This window comes from Nicotiana sylvestris, chromosome 1 (genome assembly GCF_000393655.2).
Source record: "Nicotiana sylvestris chromosome 1, ASM39365v2, whole genome shotgun sequence".
Lineage (NCBI taxonomy): Eukaryota > Viridiplantae > Streptophyta > Magnoliopsida > Solanales > Solanaceae > Nicotiana > Nicotiana sylvestris.
This window is the reverse complement of record NC_091057.1, coordinates 96,174,407-96,193,735: the sequence shown is the minus strand read 5'-3', so window position 1 is coordinate 96,193,735 and position 19,329 is coordinate 96,174,407. Positions and strand designations below refer to the sequence as shown.

Genomic DNA, 19,329 nt, shown 5'->3' with positions numbered 1-19,329 from the left:
AATTAAAAATATGTAAAAATATTCCCGAAATTGGCTTATTGTGCTTGTCTGTGGGGTTTGGTCAAAATGAAGCAAGAAAGTCATAATCAACTTATGAAGGAGTTAAATTTGCACAAGTTCAAAGTTGAGACTGAAGCGCTGACCGCGATGGAAAAGAGCGGCCACATAAGGTCCACCGCTGAAGCGACCATAATTACGTGATCCACAAAAGTGAGATTTAGAGAAGATGTTTTGGGGTACAATAGTGACCATGGTGAAAAAGCGCGGCCACGGAATACCTAATGTGGTCGCGGTGGTATTTTCGCTGAGAGCGTTGATTGAGGTTCAGAGACTCTGCAAGTTGAGCTTGACTGAGCAGTGCGCTCCACGTCCAAATTACTCGGCCGTGGTTGATGCTAACGCGGAGGCGGTGACTTTTACGCTGTCCGCAAAACCAAGTCCAAACCAAGCACAAAGTTGAAGAAACGCGGTCCGCGCTTGTTTTTGTGTGGCCGCGAATGTCTATGCACTGAGGCACCCATTATTTCACTGACAACGGAACCTCCGTAGGGGTTTTTTTGTCCAGTAATTTCAACTGTGTATAAATAGATCTTTTTCACATTTTTAGGTTATCTTTTGTATCAGGGAGCTCGTGAACAACCGTACTTTACCATTAGAGTAATTTTAGAGCAGCTTTAGCTTATATTCTTTGATTTTTATTCTTGTAATCAACTTTTATGGCTTATGTTTCATCTGCATCTTTGATTTCTATCTTGATTATGAGTAGATAAACCCATTAGCTAAGGTTATGACACAACCCTAGTGTGGGTATTTAACGGGTCTTCAATTTTAGGGCTTAATTATTTATGGGTTAGTGACATTTAGCTTGATTCATGCTTTAATTGTAGAATTGGTGGTTGAAAACATTGATTCGTGCCTTTATGACTTAGACTTCTTGAGAAAGACGGACTAAGTCTAGGAAAATTAGGCTAACAAGGAATTGAAGTGCATTCAAGAGATTGATAGTCCCAATTAAAGGGTTAAACCTAGAGATAATAATACCCAACTTGAGCCAATTTTACTTGCATTGTTTGAACACCCAATTAGGCTTGAGAAAGCCAATTAGGGCAAAGTCACTCAAACTACCGAGAGGTATAGAGTGAGTAATTATGTGTAAAAGTTATATCACGGTCCCAAATATAACAAGCTTGTCCTAAATTTTAGATCTCATTAGATACTTTCCTAGGTGTAAGTCACTTCCCTAATGCTTTTTATCAATTGAGAAAACTCTTACAAAAATATTGTACTTATATTATTTGCAGCAATCAATTGCATTAAAAGTAGAATAGAAACAAATCCAAGTATGGTTAGAAGTGCAATTAAAGCAACACGTATAGCTAGATTAGTTAGAAACCCAGCTCCTAACCAATATTAACTCCCTATGGAAATCGATCCCGAACTTTCGGGTAAAAGCTGCATCGACCACTCCTCGCCATTATATATTGATGCAAGGTTGGAGCCGATCACTTACCGTGGGAGGAGCAACATCATCAGTACTTTCTTTGTGCTTTGAAGCACTGAGATTTCTGGAAGAGGAGGCCATTATTATCAGAAGGGAGAAAGGGTTTTTTCTTTGAAGAAGAAGATTAGAGGGAGTTGAAAACAAGTGTGAGTTGAGTAAAGAGAGTGTAAGAGAGTTTAGAGAATTATAAAGTGGAAAAGGGGAAGAGTGATGCGTATAAGTAAAGGAATAGGCGGCTAAAATCGTGGCCACGATTACCTCGAGAACCGGCAAAAATGTTGCTGAATAATGGGATGATGCGTGTTCGGGACATTAGATGCGCAGAGATGTGTGTCTAATCAACTGTCAGAAACTTTTCAGAGGAGGTCAGAAAATTTCCCGCCAAGAAAGGTATCTTCACTAACTTCCTGGTAACACAAAGATGTGCCATCAAAAAGCAGGGGGACTATCTGTATAGGGTAAAATATGTTCATATTAGATGCTCGCATAATAAAGGGACACGGGGAGCCGAAGGCAGAAAGCAACTAGGTCCAAAGGCAACAATCTCGTTTATTCCCGAAGGGAATGATGTTTATAAAGGCAAAATAAATGACTGTCACCCGGTAACATTTAATTGAGAATATTTCATAGCATTAAGTACGTAGTCCGTTATAGAGAATATGACATTCATAGTTTGCCGTTACACATTCTTCAATGGTCTGCATAATTATTATTTAAGAGGGCCTTGATCTTAGGACCTTGTTCCCTATGTACTACTATAAATAGGGATTCCAACAACCATTGTAGGGGAGAATTTTTTGACAAGCTTATATGATATACTGTTCAAAGCTCAATAATATTTTATCTTCTTGCTTATTAATGTCGTTACTACTGCCTCCGAAAACTCTGCTTCCGGAACCAAGATTTTTATTGTCTTATCTCGATTTCAACGTTAAGTCTTACATTCTTGTTTAATTTATTTATTATTTTGGGATCAAATTGATTCACTTGTCAATAAATCACGTACAACTTCAATTGTACCGTTAATTACGAGTAAACAATATAAACCAGGACTTTGATATAAGTTGTTTACATCAAATTAAGCTTCAACCATTAGTTCATTATTTTTCTCAAGACCTTTGCCGCCTTCATATGTGCGTGATAGAACAACGTCTCATGACATTAAGTACTCTAAACTCTAACCGTTACAATTTATTCTTTTATTACTATATTTTTAATAAAATCCATGCACAATGTTAATTATGTTGAAATATTTTTAGGACTTACGAAAGTTTGAAATAATCTAAGATGAAAAAAGAAGAAGATGAATACAGCAACGAGCATATTTCCAAAAGAATTGAACAGATGTAAGTGGGGGCGGATGTAGCCTTTCGGCCACGGTTTGATGCGGAGTATGAATTATATGTAAAAATCTATTAAAATTTTAACAAGTATTAGATTTAAACCTATAATTTTAATAATATAATGAGTGCAATATTAAAAATCTTAAAAACTGAACCTATTAAATTTAAATTCTGATTTTACCGGCGTAGGGGTATTTTAAGATATGTGGCTAGATGCAATGTACCACCTACCATGCAATAGGAGGACTGCGAATTTTTTTTGTCAATTTTTTTCTCCCTAATCAACGCAGAGATCTACTGTTTTTTTGCCATTTTCAAGAATTATCCAACAAACGAGTTATTCTGCAAACATCTGGAAAATTCCAACAAAGAGACAAGTTTGTTGGAATATCTACAAGAAAACCAAACTCTAAGTTTCAACTGCCAATGGCGGATAGCAGTCCAACATTGTATTATTCCGGTAGTCTATACATATAAACTTTGCATCAAATGCCAGTGCCGTTTTTCGATAACTAATAACCTACGTCTGCTCAGATTCTTCATTTGCTTTGAGATATTTTTATTCAACAAGTATGAAAATGTACGTGTAAATTAAAAATTAGCAAAAAAATCGATATGTCATATTAAATAATTTCTTGCAATTAAAATTGACATGTCATATCAAATATTTTCTCGCAATTGCATGGAATATGTATCCGTAAACAAGAGTCCGAGCAACATAACCAATAGTAATCCTTATTAAGCCAAACTATGAGCTTCCACTGTCATTGGTGTGTGGATAATATTCCAACATTATTCTTGCAGTATCTATACATATGAATACTGCATCACATGGCAGTGCAATTTTGGAAAACCAATAACAATCCTTTAAATTAAACCGAACTGTAAGTTTTGACTGTCATGCAGTGGTGGAAAGTATTCCAATATTATTCTCCTAGTATATACGTATGAATTTGGCATCACATATATGCCACTGCCACTATACAAAACCAATAACAATCCACTATACGTATGTATGTCTTACTATTAAAGTTCTGTAGTCCATAACACCAACTGAAGAAAATGGAGTCAGACAACCACCGCCTAAACTGTTGTGATATATGGACCTAATTGTCCCTAGAGGCCACAACTATTACGATAATTCGAAGACACAGAATCCAACTTTCAACAGACAAAAGAGGACAGAATATTCGAGACATACAAGGAGCCACGAATTAAGAATCTAGAAGAGCCTATAGCATTTGGCTTCACAACCAACCAACCATGCATTAGAAAATTGCAAGGATTTCCGTATTGGAAGAAAAATTTCGTAAGATACGTAAAAAAGAAAAAAAAAATGAGAAGATAGAATATTCTTTATTGACATAGAACGGGGCATCACCTTAGCAAAATGTCAGGCCATATGAGATGATATTTGTCATGGTGGAGCACCCTAACACCTAACGGCAGAGGGATATTTTTGTACTAATTCTATAACGTCGGGAACAATCGTGGACTGATAGTATAACGAGGGGTATAAATGATCCTTTTTGTATAGTAAAAAGATATTTTTGACCCTTCTCCGTTCACTACTAAAAAACATTTGTTTACCGACGCAACAGTACCGACAGACTTTTTTTCATCGGTATTTCGAAGGACTTTCCGACGGAGTCTCTCGGTGCTTTTGAACGTTTTAATTTCTAATTTTTTTAAAAAAGAACCGACGGACTTCCGTCAGTAAATAATGATATTTTGACCGGTCAAACTTTAAATGGTTGTACCGACGGACTCCCTCGGAACATTTTGTATTTATATTTTTGAATTATTTTTTTAGGTACCGACAGTGTCTCTCAGTACTTTTAAAAAAAATAAATGAAAAAGAAAATAAAGTTATCGACGTAGTCAATCCTACTGCATTTATATAATAATTTAAATTTTGTTCTTACAGTACCGATGGACTTCCGTCGGTAATTTAAATATATAATCTTATAGAAAATTATTTTGTATTTTTTACTACACAATACCGAAGGAGGCTGTCGGTAAGCCCCTCGATAAGTATTTACTTAATTATATTAGTGGCAATTAGCTAAGTGGAGGTAATACACTACCTAAAAATATATTAGTGGCAATTAGCTTAGTAATTTATAATCACGCAAAGTAAAAGTGAATTTGTAGTATCCTTAACTATATAGATTAACCTATACATTAATAATTACACACTAAGAAGAAGTGTATTAGTCATTTCCGTAAGAAATATTAGTGATAGTTTATCTTGTAAATCGATAATTACTGTAAATAGAAGTGTATTAATGCATGGTGTCCTTAAGTAACGTTAACAATTAGTGAACTAATGGTATTCTTATATAAGTAACATTAGTGATTGATTAGACGATACATTGATAATTATACACTAAATGAAAGTGTATTAATGATGTTTGTGAGAAATATTTGTGATTGTTTATCTTTAGTTTGATAATTAAAGTAAGTGGAGGTTTATTAGTAGTATCGTTAAGTAATATTAGTAGTATTCTGAAGTAACGCTAGTGATTTATTAGCCTATACGTTGATAATTATACTAATTAAGTATGTATTAGTATAGTCTTAAAAACTATTACTGATTCATTAGCTTATGCATTAAGAATTACACTAAGTAGGAGTGTATTAGTAATATCAGTAAGAAATGTTAGCGATTGATTACCTTATAAATTGATAATTACATAAAGCAGATGCATATTAGTGGTATACTTAAGTAATGTTAATGATTGATTAGCCTATCTATTAGTAATTATACTGATTAAGTAAAAGCTTATCAGTAATAGTCTTAAGAACTATTACTAATTGATTAGCTTATACCTGAGAAATGTTAGCGATTAATTTGGTTATATATATAATACACTTTTACTCTCTCTCTCTCTCTCTCTCTCTCTCTCTCTCTCTATATATATATATATATATATATATATATATATATATATATAGAGAGAGAGAGAGAAAGAGAGAGTGTATTAGTAGTATTCTTAGTTTTCACACTCAACAGAAGTGTATTAGAAATATATCACTAAGAAATGTTAGCGATTGATTAGCTTATAAATGGATATTTACAGAAAGTAGATGTGTATTAGTGGTATCCTTAAGTGATATTGATGATTGATTAGCCCATATATTAATAGTATTCTTAAGAACTATTATTGATTGATTAACTTATACATTGAGAATTACACTATGTATAATTGTAATAATAATATATTTGTAAGTAATGTTGGTGATTGATTAGCCTGTATATATTGAAAATAACACTAAGTGTTAGTGAACTAATGGCATCCTTATATAAGTAATGTTAGTGATTGATTAGCCTATACTTTGATAATTATGCATTAAATGGATGTGTATTAATGCTATTTGTGAGAAATATTAGTGATTGTTTTTTCTTTTCTTTTCTTTTTTTCCTTTTTATTTCTCCCATATCCGATTTCCTCCATTGTTGATGCCTTCTCCATTTCCGTCACCAATTTTACGTGATTTTATTCCTAAAAATCAAACCTACACCACTAAAACCTTCCAAGCAAGAAGGCTCTGGTTCTTCTAAAAAGAAGGAGATGAAAATTGTTGGAGAAATTTTTTCGATGGTGTTAATTTGGTGAATGTAGGATATGGTTATTCAGATTTTGAAGGTGTTGTTCACCGTAGAGCTTCAGATCTAAAGGGAACAAGCCCTTCAAAATCTGAATAATCATATTCTACCTTCACCCAATTAACACCACCGCAAAAATTTCTCCGATAACTTTTATCTCCTTCAGATCAAAAGTACCTATGAGGTTTGTGATAGTAAAATTAGCAGGAATTTATGATTTTTGTCAAGTTAAATTGGTGACGAAAATGGAAAAGGCATCAGCAATGGAGGAACTCGTACATGGGAGAAAGAAAAAAGAAAAAAGAGAAGAAAAAAGAAAGGTAAAGAAAAAAAAGTACTAATAAAAAGGAAATAATATTTGTAATATATTTTAGTACAATTAACGAAAGAACTAATTAGTCTGGGTGAATTTCGTTTAAAAAAGGGTATATATGACCAACTATGTGACGGTAAGGGCATATATGGGTTAAAGTATTAACGAAGGATAAATGTGTTCAATTTCGTATAGTATAAGGGTATATTTGGAACTTTTCTATATTAACAATATCGTTAATTAATAGTAATAATTTATTAGGCAATCCATTGATAATTACATTAAGTATAGAAGTGTAATAGTTATAATTAGCTTATAGATATTGACAATTACACTAAGTAGAAGTGTGTACTCACTAAGGATATATTCTTAAGTAATGTTAGCGATTCACTAACCTATACATTGTTAATTATACACTAAATAGAAGTTTATTAGTGATATACGTGAAAAATCTTGGTGATTATTTAATTATCTTAAATTGATAACTAAAGTAAGTAGAAATATATTAGTTGCACGTTAATTAATATTAATAATTAATTAACTAGTATCCTTAAGTAATGTTATGTTCGATTCCATTGTAAATTGATAGTTATAATACGTGGAAGTGTATCAATAATAATTAATTAGCTTATAAATTAATAATTACAACAAAATTATGGGTCATTAATTTTGGTTTATATAGTTACATGTTTGCTAATTAATTTGGTTAACAAATAAGGACGAAAGGTTATAAGTTAAAATACAAGTTTTTAACTTTTATTTTTTTCCCCTACCATTAAACACGCCTTTCTCAGCAAAAGCCCTAACTTAGAATTTTTACTCAATTCTCTTTCTCCGCCTCACTGCTTCTAGGGCAAATCCCCGCTTCACCGGCGTCGTCGGCACTCAATCCAAGCGGCCATCGTCGTCGTCGGCACTCAATCCAAGCGGCCATCGTCATAGTCGTCGTCGTCGTCGTCGGTAATCCAGCGTCCATCGTCGGCACTCAGACTCCTCTCCATATCCGGTAAGGTTTCTTCCATCGTTGGTCATTGAGGTCGTTTTTGGGGGTGATTTGAGTTCACTATTTGGGGGTCATTGAGGTCGTTTTTGGGGGTGGTTTGAGGTCAGAAGTGATCTTAAGGTTGTATAGAGTAAACTTATAAGGTTGTTTAGAGTAAGCTACTCTATTTTTATGCAGCTTAATCCTTGAAGTCAAGTTTCATCCTAGCAAAAGGTTGAACAAGCTTCTTCTTTTTCTTGAATGTATGTTGATTATAAATATTTCACTCTTGAATGTATGTTGTATATGCATATATGGAAGTTATATTCCATCTGCTACTAATATTTATGATAATTTTAGTCATGATTTATTTAAGTTGATAACGCTCTTAAATCAAACAGACTGGCTTTCTCCAACCCTCCCAAATTACATTTAAGCATCTTTTTAGCATCGTATTCTAAGATATGAGAGAACTCTAATTTGATTAACTAGATATGCTAATGCAGAATAAACAAATAAAGAAAATGCTAGTAGTTTCTTTGGTTCTTTTTACCCTTTTAATTGTTCACGGTTCCAATGTTTTTATGGTTTCTAATAATTGCAACTACATTTTGCAAGGCTAATAATCCTTGGTTTTTCAAGAGTATTCAGCTTATTTTTTGTTTGTGTCTAATTTACTTCATTTTCTTTTTATTTGTAGAAATACAGGTTGTGCAAGGAATTATAAGCGAGTTGGAATCCCAGGGGGCACTTCCTAGAAGCAATTCGAGGGTCTCATCTCTTGCGATGTGTTGTTGACCGAGGTTGGTTCTTGAAGACCGCTAATATTTTTTTCTGGTTTCTATGAGATAATGTGAATTGTCTATGAAATATTTATCCAGTGATATCTATACTCCGTATGGATAATTAATTTGTCTCATGATAATTTGGATCATATCCTTTTTCCCTTTACTTTACAACCATGACATGATAAATCTAATCAACAATCTTCTATTTAGCTTAGAATAACTATGTTTCTTTATTAAATGAGTAATAATAATAAATTTGTTGTTTGTATATGTAGATGGAACATCGTATGTGGATGTACAATAGGAATCTTCCTAATCGGCGGGGTTTAAGAGATGAACGTGGTTGGAGGCGTGTATAAGGGTAGAGCATACGGCCTTTCCTCCTAGCGCAATTATCATCCCCTCGCGTGTGGACTACAAGGTATATACTTTTTGGTTAATAAGCTCTTCTTTTTGTTAGCTGTGTTTCGGGGGTTATTTTTGGGGCCGTTTCAGGCTACTTTTGTTACTTTTGCCATTGATACTTCCACCATTGCCTGCACCACCACATTTTGTGTTGTTGCTACTTTTTGGTTGGATGCAAGATATGTATGTATGTATGATAGATCTCAGAAAAAAGTTTCCTTATATCCTAGTTTTGCAAGTGTCAAGATTTTTGGAAATCTGATTCTATCTCCTAGAAACTGATTCAAAACTTGTGCCAAATTTTCCTGATCTAGTCTTGACCTTAAAGTTGAGGGAATTAGAGTAATTGCATTTAATTGGCATAATATTTTACGTTAGGTAGCTAACCTTTGATGGCCTTTTTAAACTAACATTTAAATGCCTACTTTTCGGCACTAAATTCTTGACTTGTGATGAGGTTTTTGTCCACAAGTATTGTGGAATTTACTCTATTTTATTAGTTAAGATAATAAAAAAGGATCAGTCACTCTAATAATTGCTGAAGTTATTAGAATATTAAAGAAAAACTATGGCAATATAAGAGAAGCGGTATAAAGTACATTTAACTTTGAGGACTAACTTCAAAGATCTGTGATATTGTCCGTTTTAATTTGGGCAAAGTCCGCACAATTTTCCTCAAAAGGCCTCACATATTAAGAGTATCCCTATATCTAGTGAAAGTAATATGTTGTTCAAAATTTAGCCGAAGTTTTCTACTTCATGGTATGTATGGTAGTCGATGTTCCTTAGTTGAAGTTTATGAAGTTAGGTGCCGAATTATTCAATTCTAACTCGTCGTGTATTTTTTTCACTTCTCTTTTGTGGATAACAAGGTATTGGGACATCCGCCACCGTGCAAAATGAGGACCTTGAGGAGATGCGGTGAACGATTCAACAACTTTCTAGGAACTATGCGGATGAACGAGAAAAAAGAAAGCGTGAAGAGAAGATTAGAGACGCACTTAGGAATGACATCGACTCCCTCAAGGCTCAAGTGAACCACTTAATTGGCATGCCCCGCTCTCCGCCAAAAAGCCACATTTATGAAGAGGATGAAAGTGATAGAAATAATACAAATGATGAAGAGGATGAGGGGGAATCCAAAGATGAGTGATTTTATGTTTGGTTGGATTGTTGTTTAGTTGGATGTTAACATTGAATGTTATATTTTGATGTTTGGTTGGATAATTTTGATGTTTGATGGGATAATTTGGATGTTTGGATGTTTGACGGGATAATTTGGATGTTTGGATAGTTTATAAAGTTTTGTTGTTGTTAAGTTGAGTTTTATTGTGGTTGCATTTCAATTTGTATTGTAATATTCTAGCTGGTAGGTGGTGCAACAAAAAATAGGCATTGCCTGCCAAAAATGTACCAGATTTACCGACGGACTTACCGATAGAGTCCGTCAGAACAATTATTCATTTTCAATCCAGAATTCTTAATTAGCGAGGGTGTCCGTCGGTAGACTTGAACCAAAATTTCAAATTTTGTTGAAAATACCGACGGATAGCCATCGGAATATGAATTTATTCATATTTTTAGTTTTTATATTTCTAAATTAAAATTCTAAATTTACCGATGGTGTCCGTCGATAGTATTAAATTATTATTTTTAATTTACCGACAGGAATCCGTCGGTATTGATATTATTAATATTATATTATTTTATAATATACCGGCGGATATTCGTCGGTAGGTAAAATTATTTGGTCAGAAATGTATTGATGGCTTTCCGAAGGGGTCCGTCGGTAAGTTACCGATAGATTCTGTAGGTATATTTTACCGAGGAAGGATTTACCTACCAACCACTTACCGACGGACTTTCGTCGGTAAAGCCTTGTTACCGACCAACTTCCGTCGGTAATTTGCGTCGGTAAACAGGTGATTTTTAGTAGTGGTTAAGAATAGATACATGCGAGGACAATTCAGAATTTAAATTTTATAATTTCGACCTTTAAAGTATTTAACAATGAATCCATTATATTGTTAAAGTTATGGGTTCATTTCAACTATCATAAATTTATGTTTTGCGCTAATATCGGAGTTCAGATGAACCCAGTACCAAAGAGCTGGATGCACCCCTGCTCGAGGAAAAGTCTTTCCGATATTTGTAAAGATATAATGTATATGAGTAAGTTTTAAATTTGGTTTTGACTTATTTACACAATTGGTAAAGGTAATAAATAATTACTCCTATAAATCAAGCTTATGAACCAAAGCTAGAGATTTTTTTAAAACTTCAAACACGAGTCACGATTTTATTATCGTTGATACGCAAATGAAATTGTCGAAGGGACGCTTATTGGCTTGACCTTCTTGTACATTTGAGATCCTGGAAGCCAAGTTTGTGAGGTTTGAATTTTGGACCAAGAGGAAACAAAATTAAGAAGAGTGAATATCCTAAAATTCCCCTAAACTATTACGTTTTTGTCAGTTACATATTTAAACTATTTGATGTCCCTAAAACCCCCTTTAACTATATTCCCCTATATATTAAAAATCTCTCGTCGATTTTTTAATAAAATAAGTTAACTTACCAAAAGGTGCGTGAAAGATGAAATTATACATAAAAATGGCCCCAATTGCATGTGTCTAATGGTTAATTATTGTTACCCTCTTTAAAAAATTGTTCTTTCTATTTTCCTTCTATTTTCTTTATATTCTATAGCCTTCTTTATTTTTATTTTTTATCTTTCTTCTTCCTTTCTTCTTATGGGTTTCATTTGAAAAAAAATCTTCTTTTGTTTCGTCTAAAATTATATTTTTTCCTCTTCTTTCAATACTATTTAGTCCACCAAAAGCACATAATTTTTACCAAACTCTAATTGAAATTTTGCCAAACCATGATTTTTTTATCCCAAGTATTAAACTAAAATTTTCAGTGAAAACAAAGGTTAATGAAAAATCCAATTTTTAATCGAAGTTTAATGGAGAAATTTACGATTGAGACATGGTGTAACGATTATTAGGAGATGGAAGAGATTTTTTTTTTTTCCAGATAACCATGCGTTTATCCCTTCACCCTCTTTCTTTGATTTTAACCCCCAAACATTTACCTATTTAATTGTTTTTATTATTAGTTAAGATTCTTAATTAAATTGATATGTAAATTAGGCTAGGTAAATAGAAGGGTGTATCACACGCATCACTAAAAAATCGATGAGGAATTTTAAATATATAAAGGTATATAATTAAAGGGGATTTTAGGGACACCTAATAATTTGAACAAGTAACTAACAAAAACATGATAGCTTAAGAGGGTTTCAAGATATTCACTCAATTAAAAACCCAAGTTAGTGGCTCAAAAGTAAGCATACTTGCTCTTCTCTTCTTAACTCCAATCGAAGAAATCTGGCATATGTCAATGTTTATTATTCCTTTAATCTGCCTAGGCAGTGAGCGCAAGTTAGCACATATACTGATTGGCCTTTCTAAATTAATGCTTAGTGAATCATAAATGCAATTCCGGAAGGGAATAAGCAAAACTGAATCAATTTCACCAGTTCTATGCACCATTTGAGCCCAAACGGAAAAATCATAAGCTGGTTACCTCGAATTTATAATTTGTCAGCTTATATAACTTTTTGTTTTATCAAAACTTTTACTAATTTATCCTAATAATTCTTTTTGTAATTCCAAAATAATCGTTTTTTCTAATTTGTCCTTTCCCAAAATAATACTTTCTAATGTTATTTTAATAGCTTTAGTGACCTTATAGTCATTTAAATAAAACGCTTATCAACAATATTTTTTGTCAAATACATTAATTACTTATTATTAAATTCAACACTTTTATCCATATATATAACTACAAAAGGTACTTTTCAGCTATTAATATTCACCAGCTACTTTCAATTTGTCACACTAAAAGTGCTCGAAGAACAAACAAGGTGCCTTAAAGGCCACAAGGTGGGCTAACTTCCAATCAACTCATCACTTATCGATGTCACAAAAAAGATCATTCAAATCAACATCAACAGAGACCGGCGTAGAGTTTCAAGCAACCAATTCGTTTTAATCTTTTCTTTTCTCTCTTTTATTCGTCTGTTTACCTTGTAAATGGTAATTATAATTAAATTTGATTTTGTGATTCTAAAAATACGTGATTTATTTTTATGTTAGTTGTTTGAACAATAGATGCTAAGTGAGATACTTGGAGACTAGATAAGAGCTTGAATACAAGATGATAACCAAACTGAATGGATGACGATCGGGGCCTTGAGCTTGCTTATTCGGGGCCTCGGGGTCGAGTCTGATGTCTCGCCGAGGGTAGTCGATGGATGACTAACAGTTATAATAAAATCAATGATGGCTCTTTATGGCCAATAATAAGTAATAAATGAAGAACAATAAATGGAATGCGATGAATATAAGTAATAAATGCAAGTAATGAGATTAAGAGAATATGTTAGAAAATAGAGAGAATATTCTTGTGTATTCAATATTGAGCAACAATTGTTTACAAAATGACAAGGATCCCCTTTATGTACCAAGGGGAATCTCTGCATAGTACAAATGCATTTATTGAAAAGATATGGGGCTGGTATAGCCATTTAATGCCTTGATCCGGGTTTGAACTAGCCCTATAGGCTTTGTCAGCTCTAGTTACGCGCCTTGGGAACTTCCCACTTTTTTACCATAACCATCGATCTGAATTGCCCCGAGGTCAGATGTTGACAGCCCTTCAGGTGTTAATCTCGACCATAATCTCGAGCCTATTGAAACGTGTTTATGAAGCGCCGTAGTGACCGAAAACTGGACCCTTTGATTTTACCGTATACAGATAGTCCCCGCATTTCTTGGAGTGAAACGATAAGAAACGACTTCGATATCTATCTCCTCGACCTTACTGCGATGGTGTCATACTCATGACGTAAACCTTTGTGATAACTGAGGCGTCTCATCGATTCACCTTTCCAGAATCATTCGATGTACCGCCAATTTATATTCTCCAAAGCGATAATATCCCTACCGGTCCAGTTCCTGAAAATGCATTGATTGCGCCAGCCGGTACGTCTTTCAAAGACATTGATTGCGCTGTCGGTTACGCTCCCACCCTTCCTATAAATGGAAGCCTTCTTGAATCAAACATCATTCAAATGTTTTTAAACAACCCTTTACCCCTTCCTTCTCTACATCTTCATCCATTGTTATTTCTCATGTTTGAGGCCTGTGGCCCTAAGGTTATATAGCAGTGTCCTCATCAGTTGCGCCATGGCCCATTTCTAGAGCTTTCCCTTCCCAAGCGGAATTGCACTGGTTTGTTGTTGTTGTTGTTGTTGGCCCGAGGTAATGAGAGAGAAATCTCAAATTACCCTCGCATTAAAGGATATATGCACCACAAACTTCTACTCATCCTTCCTAATTACCCGGTGCAGCGCCTCGTTCCTTTTGCTTTTTGTGGAGTGAAGTGGTGCCATCTACTCACTGTTGCATCCCCCACCAGTGCAACGTATCGAGAAGTAGCTTCTCAATAGTAGTGCTGGCGAGACCCATACTCGCCAGAGTTTTCACCTAGCCACTTCTTCATCTTTTACTGCTCCTTCTTCATCTTTTTCTTCTTCTTCTTCGTCATCGTTTTCTGCTTCTTCTTTATCTTGAAAATACCATTTGAAAGATCAAGAGGAGGCCCCGAAGGAACGGTTCTCGAAGACACTACCCCCGAGGATATACCCCAGAAAAACGATTAGGCTCGTAACTGTTATTTACATTTTTTCCTTTTTCTTTGGCTTCTCTGTTTTTGTGTAAGGACCCTTCGTGGGATTTTGTAATCATGTGTAAGGACCATTCGTGGGCTTTTGTAATCGTCGTTTATTAATGAGAAAGATGTTTCTTCAATTTGTCTCTGATTTATGCTTTATTTCCCTTTATCTGCATTTGTGAAGAATCTGAATGCATGATTCTACCGATCGATACGAATACCGAGCTCAGGTGTAAGTATTTCTATGGCTCTTGACTGATTAACCCGATTACATGTGGAACTTTTTGCCGTTCCTTGGACCGAGCCCGGGTTGGATTGATAGACTCGGGTCGTCGGGCCCCCCGACTTCGAGTTGAATGAGAGTAAGACTTCGAACTTTCAGAACGAAACTTAGCTTTTCAGACCCCGTGATAGTCCCCGAGGGGGGATTTGCTCGGATGTTTGAAAATAAAGATAGCCTGAAGGATTTCAAAAATAGTCCCCGAGTGAGAGTTCGCTCAAACTCGGGCGACCTGGAAACTTGTTTTGAACTTAGAGAGAATATAGCCCCAAGGCGTTGCAGATAGACCCGGGATGAGGGTACGCCTGGACTTGAATATCCCCTAGGTTAAAGTAACTGAGAAACCGTTTAACTTGATCCTAATCCGAAAGATAGCCCTAAGGCTTTATTGGTAGTTTTTGAGCAGGAGTTGGCTCGAGCTTAGGTAGCTCGAGGTCCGAAAAATTGGGTAGACGATCCGCACTTGCAATAGCAGAAATTCTCGAGGTAGGGTACCACCTCGAGGTCAAACCCATATGAGTAGGTTTTTAGAGCTTATCTTCTTATTGGTAGAGGTCCTCGAGATCGGGTACCATCTCAAGGCTTATCATGATATAAATGGCTCCTTAGAGCATATCTTCTTTTTGGCGAAGTCCTCGAGATCGGGTACCACCTCGAGGATTGTAATGATGTCAATGACTTTCTGGAGCCTATCTTCTTTTTGATAGAAGTTCTCGAGATCGGGTACCATCTCGAGGCTTATAATGATGTCAATGGCTTTCTGGAGCCTATTTTCTTTTTGATAGAAGTCCCCGAGATCGGATACCATCTCGAGGCTTGTAATGATGTCAATGACTTTCTGGAGCCTATATTCTTTTTGATAGAAGTCCTCGACATTAAGTACCATCTCGAGGCTTGTAATAATATCAATGGCTTCCTGGAGGCTATCTTCTTTTTGATAGAAATCCTCAAGATCGGGTACCATCTCGAGGCTTATAATGGTGTAGGGGATTTTTGATCCCCAAAATATCGTGTGGCAACACTAATTGCATGACACAGTTATAAAGCGACCAAGGCAGTTCCGTTGGTACATCTTCCCAAAGCGAAAAATGGCTTAGTCAGCATTTTTAATTGGCCTTTAAGGCAGGTGGATAGTCGCCGCTTTTTCCACATATAGGGTTATATTCCTTCTTTCGAGGATTTCGCTATTCCGAGTAGTTACCCTCCTCTACAAAGTTTTCCTCCCCTGCGTTAGGACCTTTACCATTTCAACCTTGAAGCCCTCTTTCGAATTCCCTACTTTTACCACAGTTATGGCTACTACACCAGGGTCCGCTTGGCAAGGAGAGGGAGTTCCACCCCTGAAGGCTTTTTAAACCAAAATGCTCGGGGTCATTAGGAGAATATATCGAAGTTTATTTCTTTAGTAGGAGAGGGGCACCTTGATTCAGTGAGGAAAGATTGTGGATGGGGGGAAAAGGTAGTACTACGGGTACCTTCCCTGGGAGAGAGCATCATGGATCATGCTGAGGGTTTTTTGAACGTATACATGTATCCCTTCACATTGCCCCCCCCCCCTGATAGGGTTGTGCTTGATTTCTGTCAAAAGTACCAGGTTACCTTGGCACAGGCTCGCCCGTCATTTTGGAGGATAGTGTTAATGCTTAGGTTCTTTGCGGAAGAAGCATGGCTTGAATTCACTCTCAGTCATCTCATCAGGCTGTATCAGCCTTTTCACCATCGGGGTCTGCTGACCCTACGATGCCGATCCACCACGCCTTTTGTTGTTAATGATGGAGTAGACGGGGATCAGGAATGGATGAGCCGATTCGTCCGAGTACGAAGTGTCGATGTTATCCCTGTGGTGTTTCTGCCATTTCCCGAGGAATGGAATTTTATGCGTAAGTGATATACTTGTACCTTTGTAGTTTTGCTTATGGCGCAAGCGGGTTCCGTAAATGCGCCTTCCTTTCCTTTTTTGCAGCAACTTCATGGACGTCGTGCGAGGTCCCCGGCCTGACGAACTGGGCTCGAGAGCTAGAGACTCGCTCGACTTATAATGAGCATAAGTGGCGATCTTTGTCTAAGGGCAGATGGGAGGCAAAACACCACAGTACGTACTATGTGACTTGCTCCTTTTTTTGGAAAGCATTTTCTTTTAGCGTACTAACCCTGTCATCGTAGGCATCGAGGAGTTCTCTGATGTGAGACCGTGCCCTCTAGGAGAGGGAGAAGGATCGCCAGTTTTTGGGCTATGGAATGATAATAATAAGCGAAAAGGGCCTTCGCAGGGCGACAATACTTGTAGCAAGATGAGTCCACGTCGAGGGATCGGGGAGGATGTATTGGCTGAGCCTACTACAACTGAGATCTCTAGCTTTAAAAAAATGGTTCCACCTCCGTTGTCACATTTTTTTCCGTCAAAGTCACCTCGAGGAATGAGGGGTTTCTTCCATCCACTTCTTCTCCCATCGAAGGTACTTCGAGGGATGTTTGAAGCCTGGGGCCGCACGCACTGAGCGATCATGCCTCAATCGGGAGCGGTTCTTTCGGGGTAGACGGAGCCAGACTAGTAGATGTGCGTTTATATTTTGAGGAAGCTCAGCGGCTCTATTCTGAGGTGAGTTTTGGCCGTCCGTGTTGATTTTATATTTTTGTAATTTTTTCTCTCTTATCGAGTTTCTCTTTCATAGGCCCTTGACAAGCTCAAGTCCGAGCTGCTTCATCACAAGGCCATACTGCGAAAAGTCGTGGATAGGAAAATGTCCCTCAGGCTTCTTTATGATGAGAGAGAAGACAAGCTGGAGAATTTGAGATGCGAGGCGAGTTGAAGCGTGAACTATGAAAGCTACCTCGAGGAACAGGTAATTTTTGCTCTAGATGGGGCATATGTTCCCTTCTCTATCCCTGAGGCTGATGTTTTGTTTATTTTAGTTGTAGAAGAAGACGGAGGACCTAGAATACCTTAGGAGCGAAGTTGGCCAAACCAAACGTGAGCATGATGAGTTAAAGGCTCGGGTGGATGCTCATACTATAGCGGAGAAAGGTGCTTTGACCAAAGCTTCCGTCCTCGAGGTTCATCTCCGCTTAGCTCGTGAGAACAGCTTAGTCCGAACGGATATGAATACAAAGCTCGAGTTTGATCTTTTGAATATAAAGGCCGAAGTTGTGAATGCCCGGGCTGAAGCCATAATGAGCCAAACTAATGCTGACAAGAAAGTGGCGGTCTATTTGAAGGATGTTGCCGATGCTCGAGCTGAGCTGAGAAGGGATCTTGACCGTGAGAGTAGGAACAAGGAATATGCTTGACATAAATCTCAAAAGAAGACCCTCGAGGAGATCCATGCTAGGGGCTTTGACCTCTCGGGAGAGGTGAAGCAGGAAAAGGCGGACGAACATGATGCTAGGTTCTTTTTTGTCTGATGCCAAGGATAGCGAGGAAGAGGCCGACGAGCCATAGTCCCCGAGGGGACGTAGATTAGGCCTTCCCTTTCTGATTTTGTGTATAGTATTTTCAAAGAACATTGTAAATGGAGTTTGTATTTCTTCGCATATATGTATAAAAGGAAGCCTTGTGGTTTCATTTTTCATACACTTCCCTTTGCTTCGATGTTTGCCAGTTATTAGCCAGGTGAAATGGTTTTCGGATAGAACCCTTAGGTTTATAGTACGGCCCTAGGGCTTGTTGGGCTGGCCCGTAGGCTCTTACGCGCTCGGTTGGTATGACCTTTTAGTATAAGACGACGTATTAAGCTCTTATGCTTTTGCTCTTAGGCATATTTAGTTAACTGTTTCGGGTTCAGTTTCCGAGTCGAGTTTCGACTCGAGCTCATTTGACCCTCAAGTTTTTAAATTTAAGGTTGGCCCTTAGGCTCTTACGCATTCGGTTAGTACGACCTTTTATATAGGCTGGCGACAGTGGATCTTTCGCATTGGGTCGGTACGACCTCTAGTATGGGCTAGCGATAGTGGCTCTTACGTATTGGGTCGGTACGACCTCTAGTATGGGCTGGCGATAGTGGCTCTTACACATTGGGTCGGTGCGACCTCTAATAGGTTTTATTTTTCCCTCGTTAAGGACTTTTGAAGTTGTGTTTGCCTGACTCTTCGACGGTTTGATAAAAAACCTCGATTGTGAGCCGTTATATGGTGATGATCGAGCACCTCGGGAGGTTTGGATCGGTGGCTGAGTATCTCGAAGACTATAGTTTGGAGCTGACATGGTCAAAGCTCTTTTGTCTAATGTCGAGGGTAGCCTGTTTAACCGGTTTTTTCGAAGTATATTCGAAGTAATTGAAGGCCTATGATTTTATAGCGACGGTCGGACGTCCCCGAGTCGCGTTAGTTTGGCTGGTACAACCTTGTGACCGTGGTCATTGTGTTTGG

The 19,329-nt window shown here is 36.9% G+C and overlaps 1 long non-coding RNA gene across 1 annotated transcript; it reads left to right on the top strand.

Moving 5' to 3' along the window:
• Nucleotides 1-7,538: 7,538 nt before the first annotated feature.
• Nucleotides 7,539-10,260, top strand: LOC104218609 (uncharacterized). Its single transcript, XR_709032.2, has 4 exons — nt 7,539-7,773; nt 8,450-8,552; nt 8,813-8,958; nt 9,815-10,260. It is a non-coding gene; the product is annotated as an uncharacterized lncRNA (long non-coding RNA).
• Nucleotides 10,261-19,329: the final 9,069 nt, after the last annotated feature.